Raw genomic sequence first — 20,004 nt, 5'->3', positions numbered from 1 at the left:
CAAAAAAGAAAAGGAGGGGCACTTCATACTCATCAAAGGTAAAATCCTCCAAGAGGAACTATCAATTTTGAATATCTATGCTCCAAATACAAGGGCAGCCACATTCATTAAAGAAACTTTAGTAAAGCTCAAAGCACACATTGCACCACACACAATAATAGTGGAAGACTTTAACACACCACTTTCATCAATGCTCAGATCATGTAAACAGAAAGTAACAGGGACACAGTGAAACTAACAGAAGTTATGAAACAAATGGATCTAACAGATACCTACAGAACATTTTATCCTAAAACAAAGGGATATATCTTCTTCTCAGCACCTCATGGTACTTTCTCCAAAACTGACCACATAATTGGTCACAAAACAGGCCTCAACAGATGCAAAAATATTGAAATTGTCCCAGGCATCCTATCAGATCACCATGGACTAAGGCTGATCTTCAATAACAACATAAAAAATAGAAAGCCGCCGGGCATGGAGGAGCACGCCTTTAATCCCAGCACTCAGGAGGCAGAGGCAGGCAGATTTCTGAGTTCAAGGCCAGCCTGGTCTGCAAAGTGAGTTCCAGGACAGCCAGGGCTATACAGAGAAACCCTGTCTCAAAAAACCAAAAAAAAAAAAAAAAAAAAAATAGAAAGCCAACATTCATGTGCAAACTGAACAACACTCTTCTCAATGATACCTTGGTCAAGGAAGGAATAAAGAAAGAAATTAAGGACTTTTTAGAGTTTAATGAAAATGAAGCCACAACATACCCAAACATATGGGATACAATGAAAGCATTTCTAAGAGGAAAACTCATAGCTCTGAATGCCTCCAAAAAGAAACTAGAGAGAGCACACACTAAGCTTGACAACAAACTTAAAAGCTCTAGAACAAAAGGAAGCAAATTCACCCAAGGAGTAGACACCAGGAAATAATCAAACTCAGGGGCGAAATCAACCAAGTGGAAACAAGAAGAACTATTCAAAGAATGGACCAATGGAGGAGCTGGTTCTTTGAGAAAATCCACAAGACAGATAAACCCCTTAGCCAGATTCACAGGAGGGCACAGGGACAGCATCCTAATTAACAAAATCAGAAATAAAAAGGGAGACATAACAGCAGATCCTGAAGAAATCCAAAAAACCATCAGATCCTTCTACAAAAAGCTATACTTAACAAAACTGGAAAACCTGAATGAAACAGACAAATTTCTAGACAGATACCAGGTACCAAAGTTAAATGAGATCAGGTTAATGATCTAAACACTCCTATATCCCCTAAAGAAATAGAAGCAGTCATTAATAGTCTCCCAACCAAAAAAAGCCCAGGACCAGATGGGTTTAGTGCAGAGTTCTATCAGACCTTCAAAGAAGATCTAATTCCAGTTCTGCACAAACTATTCCACAAAATAGAAGCAGAATGTACTCTACAGGACTCAATCTATTAAGCCACAATTACTCTGATATATAAACCACAGAAAGACCCAACAAAGATAGAGAACTTCAGACCAATTTCCCTTATGAATATCAATGCAAAAATACTCCATAAAATACTCGCTAACTGAATCCAAGAACACATCAAAACAATCATCCATCCTGACCAAGTAGGTTTCATTCCAGGGATGCAGGGATGGTTTACTATACGGAAATCAATCAATGTAATCCATTATATAAACAAACTCAAAGACAAAAATCCACATGATCATCTTGTTAGATGCGGAGAAAGCATTTGACAAAATCCAACACCCATTCATGACAAAAGTCTTGGAAAGATCAGGAATTCAAGGCCCATACCTAAACATGATAAAAGCAATCTACAGCAAACCAGTAGCCAACATCATTAAGTAAATGTTGAGAAGCTAGAAGCAATCCCACTAAAATCAGGGACTAGACAAAGCTGCCAACTGTCTCCCTACCTATTCAACATTGTACTTGAAGTCCTAGCCAGAGCAATTCGACAACAAAAAGAGATCAAGGGGAAACAAATTGGAAAGGAAGAAGTCAAAATATCACTTTTTGCAGATGATATGATAGTATTCATAAGTGACCCTAAAAATTCCACCAGAGAACTCCTAAACCTAATAAACAGCTTCGGTGAAGTAGCTGGATATAAAATTAACTCAAAAGAATCAATGGCCTTTCTGTACACAAAGGATAAAGAGGCTAAGAAAGAAATTAGGGAAACAACACCCTTCTCAATAGTCACAAATAATATAAAATACCTTGGCATGACTCTAACTAAGGAAGTGAAAGATTTGTATGATAAGAACTTCAAGTCTCTAAAGAAAGAAATTAAAGAAGATCTCAGAAGATGGAAAGATCTTCCATGCTCATGGATTGGCAGGATCAATATAGTAAAAATGGCGATCTTGCCAAAAGCAATCTACAGATTCAATGCAATCCCCATCAAAATTCCAACTCAATTCTTCAACGAATTGAAAAGGGCAATCTGCAAATTCATTTGGAATAACCAAAAACGTATGATAGCAAAAACTCTTCAAGGATAAAAGAACCTGTGGTGGAATATCCATGCCTGACCTTAAGCTGTACTACAGAGCAATTGTGATAAAAACTGCATGGTACTGGTATAGTGACAGACAAGTAGACCAATGGAATAGAATTGAAGACCCAGAAATGAACTCACACACCTATGGTCACTTGATCTTCGACAAGGGAGTTAAAACCATCCAGTGGAAAAAAAGACAGCATTTTCAACAAATGGTGCTGGCACAACTGGCGGTTATCATGTAGAAGAATGCAAACTGATCCATTCCTATCTCTTTGTACTAAGGTCAAATCTAAGTTAAGGAACTCCACATAAAACCAGAGACACTGAAACTTATAGAGGAGAAAGTGAGGGAAAAGCCTGGAAGTTATGGATACAGGGGAAAAATTCCTGATTGAATTGCAATAGCTTGTGCTGTAAGATCTAGAATAGACAAATGGGACCTCATAAAACTGCAAAGCTTCTGTAAGGCAAAAGACACGGTCAATAAGCCAAAAAGGCCACCAACAGATTGGGAAATGATCTTTACCTATCCTAAATCAGATAGGGGACTAATATCCAACATATATAAAGAACTCGAGAAGGTGGACTCCAGAAAAATCAAATAACCCCATTAAAAAATGGGGCTCAGAGCTGAACAAAGAATTTTCACCTGAGGAATACGGAATGGCTGAGAAGCACCTGAAAAAATGTTCAACATCCTTAATCATCAGGTTAATGCAAATCAAAACAACCCTGAGATTCCAGCTCACACCAATCAGAATGGCTAAGATCAAAAATTCAGGTGACAGCAGGTGCTGGTTAGGATGTGAAGAAAGAGGAACACTCCTCCACTGCTGGTGGGATTTCAAGCTTGTACAACCACTCTGGAAATCAGTCTGGCGGTTCCTCAGAAAATTGGACATAGTACTACCAGAGGATCCCGCAATACCTCTCCTGGGCATATATCCAGAAGATGTCCCAACTGGTAAGAAGGACACATGCTCCACTATGTTCATAGCAGCCCTATTTATAATAGCCAGAAGCTGGAAAGAACCCAGATGCCCCTCAACAGAGGAATGGATACAGAAGATGTGGTACATTTACACAATGGAGTACCACTCAGCTATTAAAAAGAATGAATTTATGAAATTCCTAGGCAAATGGATGGATCTGGAGGGCATTATCCTGAGTGAGGTAACTCAATCACAAAAGAACTCACATGATATGTACTCACTGATAAGTGGACATTAGCCCAGAAACTTAGGATACCCAAGATATAAGATACAATTTGCCAAACACATGCAACTCAAGAAGAAGACCAAAGTGTCTACACTTTGTCCCTTCTTAGAATTGAGAACAAAACACCCATGGAAGGAGTTACAGAGACAAAGTTTGGAGCTGAGACGAAAGGATGGACCATCTAGAGACTGCCTACCAGGGGATCCATACCATAATCAGCCTCCAAATGCTGACACCATTGCATACACTAGCAAGATTGTGCTGAAAGGACCCTAATATAGCTGTCTCTTGTGAGACTATGCTGGGGCCTAGCAAACACAGAAGTGGATGCTCACAGTCAGCTATTGGATGGATCACAGGGCCCCCAATGGAGGAGCTAGAGAAAGTATCCAAGGAGCTAAAGGAGTCTGTAACCCTATAGGTGGAACAACAATATGAACTAACCAGAACCCCCCAGAGCTCATGTCTATAGCTGCATATGTATCAGAAGATAGCCCAGTTGGCCGTCACTGGGAAGAGAGGCCCATTGGTCGTGCAAACTTTATATGCCCCAGTACAGGGGAACACCAGGGCCAAGAAGTGGGAGTAGGTGTGGGGGACTTTGGGGATAGCATTGGAAATGTAAATGAAATAAATACCTAATTAAAAAAAAAAAGAAAAAGAAACTCAAGATAATTAAGACTAAAACTCTTCCATAAAGGAAAAATTCATAGGCATCTCTGTATAATTCTAGAAAATCCGTTTTCTGTTTCTGGAGAGAAATCACAGAAGACTTATGACCTGAAATGCATTTGCACTGAACAGCAGGTAAGAAGTAATGAGTTAAAGTTTCCTAAAGGCAGCCAGCATGGCCCTGATCTACTCAGTGGCCTTGTCTGTCACTACTGTTTCTGTGTCAATTGGTTTCTCACTATATAGTCCCATGATATAAATACTTTGTTAAATGAAGTAGAAAAACTACAACAGATACTATTCTTTGCAAACATCACAGACTGCATGTCTTCCTTCCTTATCATCTTCCTTCATAAAATAATTTTCTATTTTGTGAAGTGTATGTTAAAGTGAACAATGTTATTAGCTGTTATATAATTCCCACATATAACTATATATAACCATGTAGGTAAGACTGAAACTATAAGCCTCTATTTAATTAAATGATATTTAGTCAATAAACCACCTAAATCATTTTAGAGAAACTGTAGTTTAAAACCTAAAATTAACTGCATAATGCCCTGTATTTTTTATAATAGCTGCACTATTGGTCTTAGCAGAATCTTATCATTTTCCTAGTTCTGTGCTCTAAGGCCTATTTCTTGTCCATATTTCTAGATTATACTTCTTAGAAATGAATTTAAAATATCAGGTAAATCCAACATTTTTCACAATATAAGCTTTTTAATAGACTTACACTTTTCTTATAGTAGTGAGAAGCAAATAGTACACCTCTCGTGAGATTTTAAAGTAAGGTTTCTGCATTCACTACTGCATGTCTTAGTCAGAAATTCACTCAGCTTCAGAGTTAAACTGCAGAGTCAGGGGAGATATTATGCTACCTCTCCTGAGTATGTCTCCAGTACAAACAAGCACAGGTGATGGTAAGATTTCAACCACCTGCAAAGTAAACAAATATAATCTGTAATTTAAAATGTACAATCAATGATGCTACCTATACTACTGACATATAAGATTACCTATATAATATTGTGTCCTATTCCCCCCCCCCCAAAAAAAAAACCATGGAAACCAATATAAAGATTTTAACTTTTTACTTAGCAAGTCCACTTCTCAATAATAACGTACAAAGTAATAAAGAATCCTTATTATAAATTTCTTTCCTGAATAAAGAGTAATCAAGAGGGCTGAAACGACAGCTAAACAGTTAACAGTATTTACCTCCTTTTTCAGATGACCAGGGTTCAATTCCCAGAGCCTATAACCTGAGTTTCATAGGATTCAATGGCCTCTATTCTCAGCCAACATTGCAGCCACAAGGCATACATAAAGCCACACAGGCACACACAACACATACACTTTAAAAAAATTCTAAAACAAACTCAAAATATTCAAGAATAAAGATTTCACAATTAAATAATGAAAAATCATATTGAGGTGTACATAATTAAAAATAAGCCTATGAAAAATGTATGATAATATGCCCTAAAATCTAGAGCAACAGTAAACACACACTAAAGATAAAATAAAAATCTGTGGTGGGATTACAAGTAATTTTATTCCTCTGTTTCATTTTATTCCTTTTTATTCCTAAAATTAAAGTCACAGAATATGTTTCAATTTCAATTAAATAAAAGTATAGTTTTTGTTAAATTTAGGAAAGAAAGACAAATTGTTTGAAATAACAAACTAATTCCCAATGACTGAAGGCTTACTGTCTCCTCCAGGAGCTTACAAATGGTTTTTGAAATTATTGTAATGATAGTGGCTTGTTGTCATGTGAATTATGTTACCTGCAAGTAAGACTAAAGTAAGCCTGTTCCCACTTGGTTTTTGACTGGTCAATAAAGTTACAGGCAGCCAACGGATAGGCAGAGAGACAGGAGCAGGGAAGAAGGAGGAAGAGGGGATTCTGTCGTGAACAGGGCTTAGGAGATGGTCCACACTGGAAAGGCACAGGAGGGAGAGACAGCTAACATATAGGTGCAGGGGAAAAGCAGCTCCAGGAGGGCTATTGTCTTAGTTCAGGTTTTACTGCTGTGAACAGACACCATGACCAAGGGAAGTCTTATAAGGCCAACATTTAATTGGGGCTGGCTTACAGGTTCAGAGGTTCAGGACATTATCATCAAGGTGGGAGCATGGCAGCATCCATGCAGAGCTGAGAGTTCTACATCTTCATCTGAAGGCTATTAGTGGAAGACTGATCTCCAGGCAGCTGGAGTGAGGATCTTAAGCCCATGTCCATGGTGGCACACCTACTCCAACAAGGCCACACCTCCAAATAGTGCCACTCCCTGGTACACTACTTGTACCAACCATTTCCAAACAATCCCAGCTACCCAGTAGGGTCCAGGGAAACAGGATAAGATATAGATTTAGTTAAGTATTAACTCAGAAATATCAGAGTGAACGCTAGTCTTCGGGAGTAACCCAACCATTGAGCTGTTTAAGGTATTTAAAATAAAGCTGTGTATTTCAGAAATCCAAAATATTGAGGCAGTAGCTAGAAGCACCTGTGCACCGGCTGAGAATTATAGGGCAGTTAATTTAATACCAAAACATGTAACTATTATTATTATGAAGAAATTTACTCTTACAACCATCAACAAGAGGTTGATGCAACTAATAATGCTCCAGCAGTTCTCAACACTACAATTTGGTTTACAAATAGTACTTGTCAGGTGCATGGAATAAAAGTTAATTCTCAATAAATTTTAACGTGCACTTAAATTGTTAAATAGCTATAAACAGATCAAGATTATTATATATACATATGTGGAATCTATACATAGGCAGACTATGTTAGGATAAAAGTATTGTATTGATAATAATTGTAAGCAGGAATACAGAAACTGTAATATAGTCTGGAAGTCTAGGTAAAATGCTGAAATTAATTTATTCTATAATTAAATACACATGGATCTAAAAGGATGAGAAAATTATTGAATTAAAATAAATAAAATTGAAAAGTTTCAAAATATGGGAGCAAATACGAAGACAAAGTGTGGGGCAGAGACTGATGGAAAGGCCATCCAGAGACTGTCCCACCTAGGGATACATCCCACATACAATCACCAAACATAGACACTATTGTGGAGGCCAAGAAGTACTTGCAGACAGAAACCTGATATAGCTGTCTCCTGAAAGGCTTGAAGGAGCTGAAGGGGTTTGCAACCCCATAAGAACAACAACAATATCAATCAACCAGACCCCCGAGAGTTCCCAGGGCTAAACCACCAACCACTGAGCAGAGAATGGCCTTGCCCTTCATCAATGTGAGGAGGGGCCCTTGGTCCTGTGAAGGCTCAATGCCCCAGTGTAGGGGAATTCGAGAGTGGGGAGGCAGGAGAGTAGGTAGGTGGGTGGGGAACACCCTCATAGAAGCAGGGGGAGGGAGGATGGGATAGGGGTTTCAAGGCGGAGGAGACTGGGAAAGGGGATAACATTTGAAATATAAATAAAGAAAATATCCAGTAAAAAAATTTCTAGTTTCACACTTAATTTCAAAAGTGCCTTACACTGAAAAAGCAAAGCAATGTTATTACGTAATCATGTAGGTGTGTTTAATGTTAACAAATCAAAGGGATTGGGTGAACAGTCAATAAAGAGTTTTACAATTTTAAGACTGTCCCTTCTGAAATTTCCCTATATCAGTATACACATAATAAATTCATATACATACATATATATATATACCCATAGTAAATTCTCTCTCTCTCTCTCACCCACCCACCCACCCACCCACCCACACACACACATATTCAATAAAACATTACCTAGTATCAACTGAGACTTAACAGAGAAGTATTTTAATGTATCCCACAAGTTCTGGCATGTTTTAAAATTTAAACTGTATGTTTTAGTTTTTGAATAAAAAAAATCTTCAAAAAATTTTAATTCTGAAAAACTTAACCTAAAATACAGAAGAAAAAGAACACTTCCACAAAAAGATTAGAAACAATAAACTTCCCAGAAAACATAAACATTACTAATAAAAATAACAAGTATGTTAATAAAAGCAAAGGCAAATCTATTTCATGTATTTAAAGAGACATCAAGAATCTACCAAAAAAAAACCAAAAAAACAAAACAAAACAAAAAGAATCTATCAATAAATAACTTTCTACAGCAATAGTAAGCATGAACTTAGATGAGAAAATACTGTGATCTTTGGAAGGTGTTTTATGACATCTTTATGACCACTGTGGTCCCTGAGAAGATCATTCCCAACATTAGTATTCTAGTCTCTAAAAAAAACTGATATATAAAATTTGTAGTAAAAAAAAAGATATGCATTTTATGAGTTTCTAAAGGGAATTCTTATATCAATGAATGCCATAAAATAATATTGATAACCTAATTTTTTTACTGTCAAATTATCATCTTTGGAATTCTAGAAAAAAAATAGCCCAATCAGGGTTGCCATAAAATAATCATGATTTTAAAAAAGGCTTGGCTGCCTGACAAAAAGCAAAACATGCCTTTAAAAAAATTTAGCACAAAAATGAAATAATTTAAAATATCAGGTTACCTTTAAGATATTCGGGACCCTAAAAATGGCTTGTACACTGGGTCGGGTTGACACTCCTGCTAATGTATCTGTCAAACACCAATTCATCAGCAGCTTGCTTTTATGACAATTAATCACATTTATGACACTCTCCTTTCTTACCAAACTAGATGTGACATAGAATGTATTGAAATAAAAGGTGATTTTTGTGTGTATCTAAGGGTTTCCACTGCTGTGTAGAGACACTGTGACCAAGTCAACTCTCATAAAGGAAAATATTTAATTGAAGCTGACTAACAAGTTTCAGAGGTTTAGTCCATTATCATCATGGTAGAAAGCATAGTAGCATCCAAGCAGACATGATGCTGAAGAGAATTCAATATCTTGATGCACAGGAGAAAAAAGAAAGAAAGAAAGAAAGAAAGAAAGAAAGAAAGAAAGAAAGAAAGAAAGAAAGAAGAGAAGAGAAGAGAAGAGAAGAGAAGAGAAGAGAAGAGAAGAGAAGAGAAGAGAAGAGAAGAGAAGAGAAGAGAAGAGAAATCAAAAGAAGTTGCTATCTGTGGAAATCAGTATAGTACATCCTCAGAAAATTCACAACAGATCTACCATATTAACTAACACGACCACTTCTGGGCATATACCCAAAAACTTCAACTTCCTACTCTAGAGACTAATGGTCACCCATGTTCAGAGATGTTCTATCCATATTTAGAAGGGCATGCAAGCTGACTATGCATCCATCAATTGATGAATGGTTAGCAAAAATGTGATACCTATACACAATTGAACTTTGTTCAGTTTTTAAATAAATAATTATGAAACTGGTGGGAGGCCAAAAAAAAAAAACAAAAAACAAAAACAACCACAAAACAACAAAAACATTACACAGAGGGAAGTTACTCAGAACGAGAAAAATAAATATTTTCTCACTGATGTGTGAGGTTTAGTATAAAATATTTAGATGTGATTCTTTAACTTGGAAGACCTACAGAATCCAGGAAGATGGAAAGGAGGGAGAAAAATCTTAAGGATTGAAAATAACAGTAGAACACAGGTGATATGAAGGGGTAAAGGAGAATAATAAAAGCAGGTTTTAAGTTGGTAAGTTGGGAGGAATGGTACCATAGGATAGGAGATGTTAAGGGAGGGGTAACTAATTATAATGATATATTCAAAAAGTCAAGATTAAACCTACTACTTTATAATCTTCATTTGTGTGTGTGTGTGTGTGTGTGTGTGTACGTGTGTGTGTGTTGAAATTACCCTATACATAGAACTGTGCTCATCTTAGAAACTAGGTTGCCAAATAAAAAGCTATGTCAAGTGAAAAAATACCTTCAGATATTTCCCAGAGACCCACAAAACAATAAAGGCCACTGATGTTGTTCTTGGTGTTCCACCAGAACCTATGGTAAGAACTTACTACTTAAGATACTACACACATTGGTCACAGGACAAGAAGGCAGCTTTCTCCCTGTTTATTTAACAACTTTATGGCAGGGCAACTGAGCAGTATTAAATGAATTTAATCACCTAAATTAATCTGGCTACCTCCCAGCCAAAATCCCTCAGATAGTTGCATTTTACGGCTTCCCCTGCCCCAGCTATTTTCTTATGATGTCTCCTGGACTCTCTCCTCATTGTTGAACCCCACTTCCGCTCTCTCCCTCTCACTCCCCTGTCTGGGAGGAAGTCCAATCCTATTCTATCCCCTCCTCAGGCACTGGCTCACTGGCTTCTTTATTGACCAATCATGGAATAATTGGGGAGCAATTATTACAAAACATTAAGACAGTAGATTCTCCACATAATAGATATGCAACCAGATATGGGGGCATAGAAGTCAGCATTGGAGTAATATAAGGATACTCTTTACATAATGTATAGTAACATTATACCTAGACCAGAATACTCACAGAAAAGTGGCAAAACACAAAATTGACACACAAAAATCAGTAGACATCCTATATACTGACAACAAACACATTGAGGAGGAAAACAGGGTAATAATTCCATTTACAAAGTGGTTAAACCTAACCACAGAGGAAAAAGAAAAATGAATACTAAAAACTGAACAAAACACAAGGTAAAAAGATCTCTAAAAACCACAATGCAGGACTTGGAGAAGTAAAGAGAGAGCTACTCTTCCACAGGACCAAGTTTGATTTCCTAGTACTCACATTGGATGAATTACAAAAACTTTAACTCTAGCTGTAGGGGAACCAATTCAGACAAACCCTTTTGCTAAAAACAAAAATATAAATTGTGATAGTTTGAATAGGAATGTTCCCCCATAGACTCATGTGTGTGAATGCTTGGCCAATAGGAAGTGGCACTTGTAGGAGGTTTGGCTTTGTTCGAGAAAGTGTATCACTGTGGAGGCAGGCTATAAGGTCTCAGATACTCAAGTTTAATGGTAATCTCCTTCTGTTACCTGCAGATGTAGAACTCTCAGCTCCTTTTCGAACACCATGTCTGCCTGCATGCCACCATGCTTCTCATCATGACAATAAAAGATTAAACCTCTGAAACTATAACTAATCATAATTAAATGTTTTCCTTCCTAAGTGCTGCTGTAGACATGATGTCACTTCAGAGCAATAAAAACCCTAAGACATAAATGTATAAATACAAAATACAAATAAATATTTTCAAAACTCCAATTTATTTGTTCATAGGAACTAACACAGAGATCTTAAATTTCATATGTCAACAAATAACCCAAAATGACCAAAGCAATGTTGAGTAATTAAACACACTGCAAGAGCTATCACCATTCTGTATTTGACATTAAACTACAGAGCCATAGTGATAAACATGCTATGGTACTGGTATAAAAACAGACACAGGACTAAAAGTGAGGATCCAAATAACAGCCCAAGCTCTAACAGAAACCTAATTTTTTAAAAAGATTTACTTATTTTTATGTGGATTGGTGTTCTGCCTGAATGTCTGTGAGATGGTGCCAGATACTCTTGAACTAAAGTTTTGGACTGTTGTAAGCTGCCATGTGGATGCTGGGAACTGAACTCAGGTCCTCTGGAAGAGCAGCCAACTGCTGAGCCATCTCTCCAGCCCCAGGAACATTGAGTTTTACAGAGACAGAGAAAAGACATTTTCAACAAATGGTGCTAAACAAATCGGGTAGCTACATATAGAAGAATGAAACTAGAGCCTAATTTCTTATTCTGAACAAAACTTAAATCCAAATGGATCAATAACTTCCACATATGATATGATATTGTGAGCATATTAGAGAATAAAGTAGGGTATACACTTCAAGGTACAGGCAAAAATAAACACTTTTTGAATAGATCTTCAGTAGCATAGGAATCAAGACCAACAAATAACAGAGGGATCTCATGAAACTAAATTAATTCTATATAACAAAGTATGAATGAAACAGCAACCTAATGAATGAAAGTTTTTATCACAATAATCCAATTAAGAATTGGTTTCAAGAATACACAAGGGATTCAATAAAAGTTAATGCCAAGAAAACAATCTATTTTTTAAAATAAGATATGGAAATACACTCAGGGTTCTCAAAAGAAGAAATAAAAATGTCTAAAAAATATTTTCAAATCTGTCAATATCTTTAGACACTAGAGCAACTCAAATTAAAACTTGTAATGAGGATTTTGGAATTTTGATTTCTTTTAAAAAAAAAAAACACAGAAATATTGTAACAATGTTTTTATTTTAATCCCAAAATGTAGAATATGGGGCTGTTTCAGATTGTACTCAACAGCTGACTATGATTTGCCTCATGCTCTAGCAGGAGCATGATTTTGACAGCTGCAGATAGTTTCTACAATTGTGTGCCAGAATTCTGGGGACTTTCTAAAGGGGTATACAAATGCTAGAACCCCAATAATTTTGTTGGTGGGTTGTTGGTTATTATTTGTCAAAGTTTCTTAGGTAGTCATGCACAAAGAAGAAAAGAAGAAAAAAATAGAAACCTGATCATGAAGATCAAACTTGCCCCAAAGAACTCTATACCCCTAAACATCAGGAAGTAGTCTAACCATAACAGCCTCTTTCTGACCCATGACTATCCATGGATATCTTTTCTTTCCTCTCTTTTTTCTCTCTTTAGTTAGTGTTAAGGGGTTAAAAGGGTGGAAGAAAAGGGGTGGAGAACCGTACAAGAAAGAAGAGTCCACAAAGTACCAAAAGCAGAAAACAGCTACAAAAACGACTTTGTGACTTCCCAGTCAGAAAATCTGAGACTAAGAAAATAAGTGAGGGGCTGGAGAGATGACTCAGCAGTTAAGAGCACTGAATGCGCTTCCAGAGTCCTAAGTTCAATTCCCAGCAACCACATGGTGGCTCACAACCATCTTTGATGGGATTTGATGCCTTCTTCTGGTGTGTCTATAGACAGCTACAGTGTACTCATATAAATAAAATGAATAAATAAAGCTTTTTTAAAAAGGAAATAAGTGAGAGCAAATGCTAGCACAGTTGTGGAAAAGAAAAGTTACTTACTCTTGATGGGAATGCAAACTGTCACAGCCAGTTTGTGGAAATCAGTATGTGGTTCATCAAAAAGCTAGAAACAGATCTTCTACAGGTCCTGCTACATCACTTCTGTGCATATTCCCAAAGGATTCTATCTATATCTTACTATAAAAATAGTTGCTCATCCTTGTTCATTGCTGCTCTATTCGCAGGAGTCAGGAAATGAAAACATCCTAGATGTCCATCAACTGATAAATAACAAAATTGGATTCTATTCAGTTGCAAAGAAAAATGAATTTTCAGGCAAATGCATTATATTAGATATAATCATAACTAACCCAGAGCAAGAAGGACAAACAATGCAGGTTCTCCCTGTTATGTGGATACTAGCTTTGAATCATCAGATGTGCATGCTTAAATTGAGTAATTTAAAATTCAGAAAACTACAAAAGAGATATAGATAGAGGAAATTCCAAAGAAGTGGCCATAAAAGAACACAAGTGGTACAAATGGGTAAGGGAGAATAATGGGGCAGAGAGTATTAAGAAGGGTATAACATTGAAAGGTATGGGTGGAAACACAGAGGAATAACTAGCACTAAAGAACTTTGAGAAAGTCATATATAAAGCTATTGCTGTAGAAGCTGTCTAAAATATACATGTATATACACAGAGAAGAGATAATGCCTAACTCAGGAATCATACACATGAACCACAAAACTCAGGACTAGGTGTTGATTATTCAAGTGGTCACTAGGGTCATACAGGCCTCCCAAACCAAAATAATATAAAACAATACAACCTATTGACATCATTCTGTTATCCTCTAGATAAGGATGATAAATTCATATTTTAAGTCGTAGGTATAGAGTAATTTTAATCCAACAACATGGCTGCTCTGTCGAGGGATCACATCCAAAGACTTCTAGGTCTATGTGATCTGGCTAGAATTCAGACATGCCATCGATAACAGTATGATCTGGCTAAAATGCAGACACACCCTAAGTACACAACTATAATTCCAAACAATGAAAGTAAAGTTAGTTTATAGAAAGAAGCAGCTATGTTTGAAAGTAACATAGAATTGAGTGGCTGACAAAGTGCTGAATCAGGAAAAAAATTGGCAGAATGAGTCAGAGATAGGATAAGCCCAACTTTCAAGAGAACAAACAGAAAAGAGAGTAACCAAGGAGTTAAAGGGATCTACAACCCTATAGGTGGAACAATAATATGAACTAACCAGTACCCCCAGGAGCTCGTGTCTCTAGCTGCATATGTAACAGAAGATGGCCTAGTCGGCCATCACTGGAAAGAGAGGCCCATTGGTCATGCAAACTTTATCTGCCTCAGTACAGGGGAACGCCAGGGCCAAGAAGTGGGAGTGGGTGGGTGGGGGAGTGGGTGGAGGAGTGGGTGGGGGACTTTTGGGATAGCATTGGAAATGTAAATGAAATAAATACCTAATAAAAAAATAAAAAATAAAAAAAAAAAGAAAAGAGAGGAGACTATTTAAGGATTCACAGTGGCAGGGGTAGGGAGGACATTTCCCAGGACAAGTTGTATGTGAAGACAGAAGGAGTCAGAGAATGAGAAGGAGCCAGAAGATTAGAACAGACTGCGAGAGTTAGTTTAAATACAGGCAGAACAATTCAGTCAGAAGCCGAGAGAAGCCAGTTTGAATCAGGTAGCTTGGAAAGGAGTTGGGGTCAGCTGAGTTGAATCAGACAGAGTTTAGAAAGTGCAAGGAAGAGTGAGTTTATTCAGCAGTAAGCCTCTGAGATGACAATTACTTCTGGCAAATAAAAGTTACATTTACACGTAAGAGACAAAGGCAAATTGGAACTGACATAGAAGCTTTATCCCTGCTGGCTGGTTTTCACTGGAACAGAAGGTGCTATTTACACTGCTGGAGGAGAAGAGTTATCAAGTGTTCCCCACCTGTGAACGAACCCTGAAAGGTAAAGATTGACCAAGGTAACAAGATAAACCAACTGGGTAATAGTGACACAAAAGTTTGGGGACTATTTACCTATGTTCTCATTGAATTTAAGGTCTGCTGCACAAGATGGAACTCATCTTACATACTTAATACTTAAATACTTACAACTTAAATACTTATGTTTATATCCATAAATCAGCTCAGCTCTCAACCTCCATCAAAGGTTTCTTTTTGCAGGTGATATTCAAAACAGGTAAAACTACAGAGAATAAGAGACTCTGGGGTCTCTTATTCTTATTTAGTGTTCAGCACTAAATGAGACATTTCTGTCAACCTCCCTACCTCCAAGGCTCAGAGATCTTCACTGAGAAGTAGACAAAAGGATTGTATGAGCTAGCCATATAGCCAATTGTTGTTTTTCTATAATGACATGGATGTTGCCCACATAAACAGCTGTCAATGAATATACAAGATCAAGCCAGCCAAAGTTCAAGCATGAATGGAGGAAGGGCTTATACCTCCCTCACATGCAGCAGTTGAAGAGCTTCTAACAGCTAACAGTTGCTGGGGTGTGTTAGGGATAGCTTTTCTTAGAACAGAATCTCTTAGTACCATTCTTGTGCTCCGGTGGATGCCTCACAACCATGCAAATAGACTTTGTGGATTTAAAAGGGAAAATATGAAATTTAGAAGAAAAAGTAACAGTGGGATAGGAAAGACTTCGAGGGATGATGAGGAATAGATTTAATCAATAGCCATAATATTCATGTGTAAAATACTCAAACAATAAAATGTTCAAAATCACAAAGAAATAAAAATAGTGACAATTCTATTAAAAATAATAATTACATTAAGTTACTATTTTTATTAAATTATAGAACTTCACAAAAAGAAGGTATAACCATATCCTTTAGATGTATAAGTGATTAATAGCTAAAATATTAAGTACTATATTTACTTATACATCCAATTATTATTAGTGCTAACACCAACTTACTCAATTCTAGTTTTTCTTCTCAAACACAGAAATATCACATTAAAACAGCAAAACTAGGTATTCAAGAACAAACCAATAGGCAATGTCTATATATTCCTATTAGTTGGGCGGGAACCACTTACCCAGTGAGTTTAAAGATGCAAGCAACTAAAAATCTACAAATGTTTAGATGAACTGAATGAGCAGAACAGATATATCAGATAACTTTAACATAGCTCATTCAAAATTCATTCAAATTCTCATTATTTCTATGTTACTCCAAAACAAAGGCTAGAAAGCTAAACTAAGATGTTCAGCATTCTAATGGCAGTTACATGACAAAGGCAAATCTCTAGGAGCAAGCATGTCTTTCTAAAAAGAACCTGCAGGAAGCCTTCTAGCATTCCCTTTTGTTATTCATCCTGCTACAAAGTTAACACAATTTTCAGTGGTGGAAGGAACCAGTGAAATAGATTCACAACTACAGCTTATGCAAACAAAAGTGGTTACCAGAAGTCCCCATTATATCAGTTGCTTATGACCTAAAATCCTTGGAGTTTCCTATTGTATAAGACAAATAACACTCTTACCAAAATATTTACGTAGATGGTAAGATTGTTTTCTACTGAAACTAGGGTCATTTACCTCTCAGAACAAAAAAAAATAAGAAGGAAAAGTTAAGCTCGAATATTCAAAGCTCTTTTTTACTTCACTCAGGAATGATCTAGTCCTTTCTTAGATATAAGAAATAAAAAACTTTCTGAGTTTATATTACTTTTCAGTCATCTGGACTACTTTAATAAATCTCAAATTCCTACATGGAGCCTGTATCTTCTATACTCATTATAAGATTTTTTTTTTGTGGAAAGCAAAGACAGGTGACTCTGAGTTGAATCCTAATTTACAGTGGGAGTGTCAGGACAGCCAGGGCTACACAGAGAGACCCTGTCTCTGGGAAGGGCACACAGACACACACACAGACACAGACACACAGACACACACACACACACACACACACACGATTTTCTTTCTTTTCTTAATTCCCACAACTTACAAAAGCATTTTAAACTGTGACATAGGTCACTCATATGTGTAACATACACATAAATAATAGGTATGGGGAGAAAAGAGGCAAGGAAGACAAGAAGAAATGGAGAAGGAATCAAGCAACTCAAACCATAGCTTACTTGTCAACTCCATGGACTTCTAGAAAGCAGATTTAGAACAGTATATACTAATATAACAGTATATACTAATATGTGCAGTCTAGTTTTAAAACAAAGATGATTCACACAGGTACATATTTTTCCAGCTTCAAAACTAACCAAACAAAAAATACCCAACAAATATTTTGTATATTACTTTCTAGTAAAGATATATCATTGTAATAGTTCATCTATATCTTAAGGTTCCCTTAATTAATAATCTCCATTTGTAACTATTCTCCAAAACACACATACATATTGAACAAATTTTAAATAAGTACATTTCTTAAAATAACTGTTATAGTAGAGTACTTAAAAGATTCATTAATTTCATTTACCAACAACTCCATACTTTCTCTGCCTTTTTTAAATTCAAATATATTTCACTGTGGCAATTCTAAGGAAAATTACACGTTCAAAAACCATTCGAGTTCCTCCTAGTTACGCTTTCAGTGGGTGAGGGTAATGACAGAGTAAAAAAAATCACATTCTTCACAGGCTTTCTTTTCTTTGCACTACCCCCACACCCCAATTTGGTAAAATTTCAACTTCATATCTCTGAAGGCAGAAAGCAGTGGGTAATATCTAATGGTCTCTAACAGTCGCTTATTTTTAAGGATGGAAAGGGGAGTCAGGGGAATGTGCTTACTCCAATGTGTAAAGAGCCAGCGTATGGAATAAGCCATATTTTACTCTATTCCTCTAAAATAAAATTATAGGAACATAGTAAGCTGCAGAGAGAGGAAATAAAAGAAAAATCAGATGTTTTAAGTAGGGATAGTGGTTAAATGGCAAATAAGTCAAAGTTAATCTAGCTCTATATTCTCATTGAGATGAGAGGTGTACACAAGCATTGATTTACTTTTAGCATTGTTCATAGGACTCGGTTTCCTCTGTAAGACAGATTGAAGACTCCAAAAACAAACAAACAAACAAATAAAAAGATCATAATCACAGTAAGATAACCTGAGAGCTATCTTGAAGACAGATATTCAAAGACAGTCTATAAATATACACATCTGAAAAGAATACTCAAAGAACAGCATGCAGCTATGTTTGGAAGACCATCTCAACTTCAATTTCATCAGCTGTTTTTTCTTTAAAAAAATAATTCTACAGTTCTTACATGATATATAATTCCTCCTCTCAACTCTACTCTTATTTAGTTATCTGTTGTTGCTGCTGTTGTTGCACTAAAGACTGCATTTACAATAAACTGAACAGACAGCATACAAAAGGCTGTAGAACTATAGCATATGGTCCGGGGAAGGGACAATCTGGACCACCTCCATTTCAATCTGCAAGCCTGTCCACCTCTACAACGCATGAGACCACTTCTAAAGATTTAAGATGGAAATGCAAAAGTAAAAAGACTGTCTCTTTAGCATTGCCATTACTTTGGAAATTCTGCTGATAAAACATAATAAGCATTGCTTTAATTTGGGATACAACACCCAACCCAGGCATACAAACCTAGACTACTATTCAAAAGAAACAGTATTTCAGCAGGGTGTGTGTGGGTATTCAACTTACACTCTGGAAATTGAAAATTTTTTAAAAGGCCACACTTTTACAGAGGCATTGGCAAGAGCTGATGTAACAGATGACACATTCTTGGAAATCAAATAAAAGCAATAGGGAAATACCCATTGTTGCCTGGTGAAGGCCTAATCACATGGACACAGCTGGAACCAATGTAGATCATTCATTAATAAAAACGCATTGTAGTCACCACTTTTTGATGCATTTGAATTGCTGTTATAGCCAATTCCCACAATTTCTTTGTGCAGTGTTGGTAAGATTGTTTTAGTACGAAATGTGAGAAGATTTAGGACAAGGATTTAAAAAAAAAAAGTTCTGATACAAAAAATGAAAGTTGCTCAAAAATCAAAATGTCATCTTACCTGGCATATACTAACAACAGTTCAAAATATGCAGTGTAATCCTGAAAAGGGGGAACACATATGGTACTACAGATCAAAAGTGAGCAGTGTGAGATGTCACAAAAAATATGAAATATTTGTGAAAGTACTATAGAAAATTAGGCACAGAAGAAATTCAAATATATCAAAAATTATAGAAATTGGAATCTAAAAATATCCTCTTGAAAAGTATTTCCCACTGAACTATGACACTGACCAACAAACACCCTGTGTGCTTAAAGAAAAACTATTCCTGTTTTGAAACACATAATTTAGAAATCATGATTTACTGTTCTAGTTACTTAACAGCTAACAATTCATTCAACCATCTACTCAAAGGACTTGTATTTAAAGTTATATTGCTTTTCAAATTAAATAAATCACTAGGTATATCCAAAAATTTGTTACATGGCATATTAAAATCACAGTTAAAATCAGTATCATCTCACTTTTTGTTATCTAACAATTTTGCCGTATTTCCCAAATAGAAATTAAGTTACACTATAATATTTGAAAACCACATCATATCAAACCAAAATCATTCTTACTATATTCTGAATTAAACAAAATATAAAATGTATTGTCTACAATGAAAACTTT

General features: G+C 36.2%; 1 protein-coding gene across 12 annotated transcripts in view; it reads right to left on the bottom strand.

Moving 5' to 3' along the window:
* The window catches only part of Qtman (queuosine-tRNA mannosyltransferase), a 384,758-nt gene that overhangs the window by 277,548 nt on the left and 87,206 nt on the right, over positions 1-20,004 (bottom strand). For 4 of the 12 annotated variants that reach the window (XM_085834933.1, XM_085834937.1, XM_085834936.1 and 1 more), the window contains exon 3: positions 5,123-5,325. The exons of the other annotated variants lie outside the window; for them this stretch is intronic. The gene's annotated coding sequence lies outside the window, so the exon portion shown is untranslated. The remainder of the gene's footprint in view (positions 1-5,122; positions 5,326-20,004) is intronic. 12 annotated transcript variants of the gene reach the window in all.

The sequence above is a fragment of the Mus caroli genome, unplaced genomic scaffold (assembly GCF_978045245.1).
Source record: "Mus caroli unplaced genomic scaffold, Mus_caroli_1 scaffold_2, whole genome shotgun sequence".
NCBI classification, from domain to species: domain Eukaryota; kingdom Metazoa; phylum Chordata; class Mammalia; order Rodentia; family Muridae; genus Mus; species Mus caroli.
The sequence above is the reverse complement of the archived record's forward strand: the minus strand, read 5'-3'. Positions and strand labels throughout refer to the sequence as shown.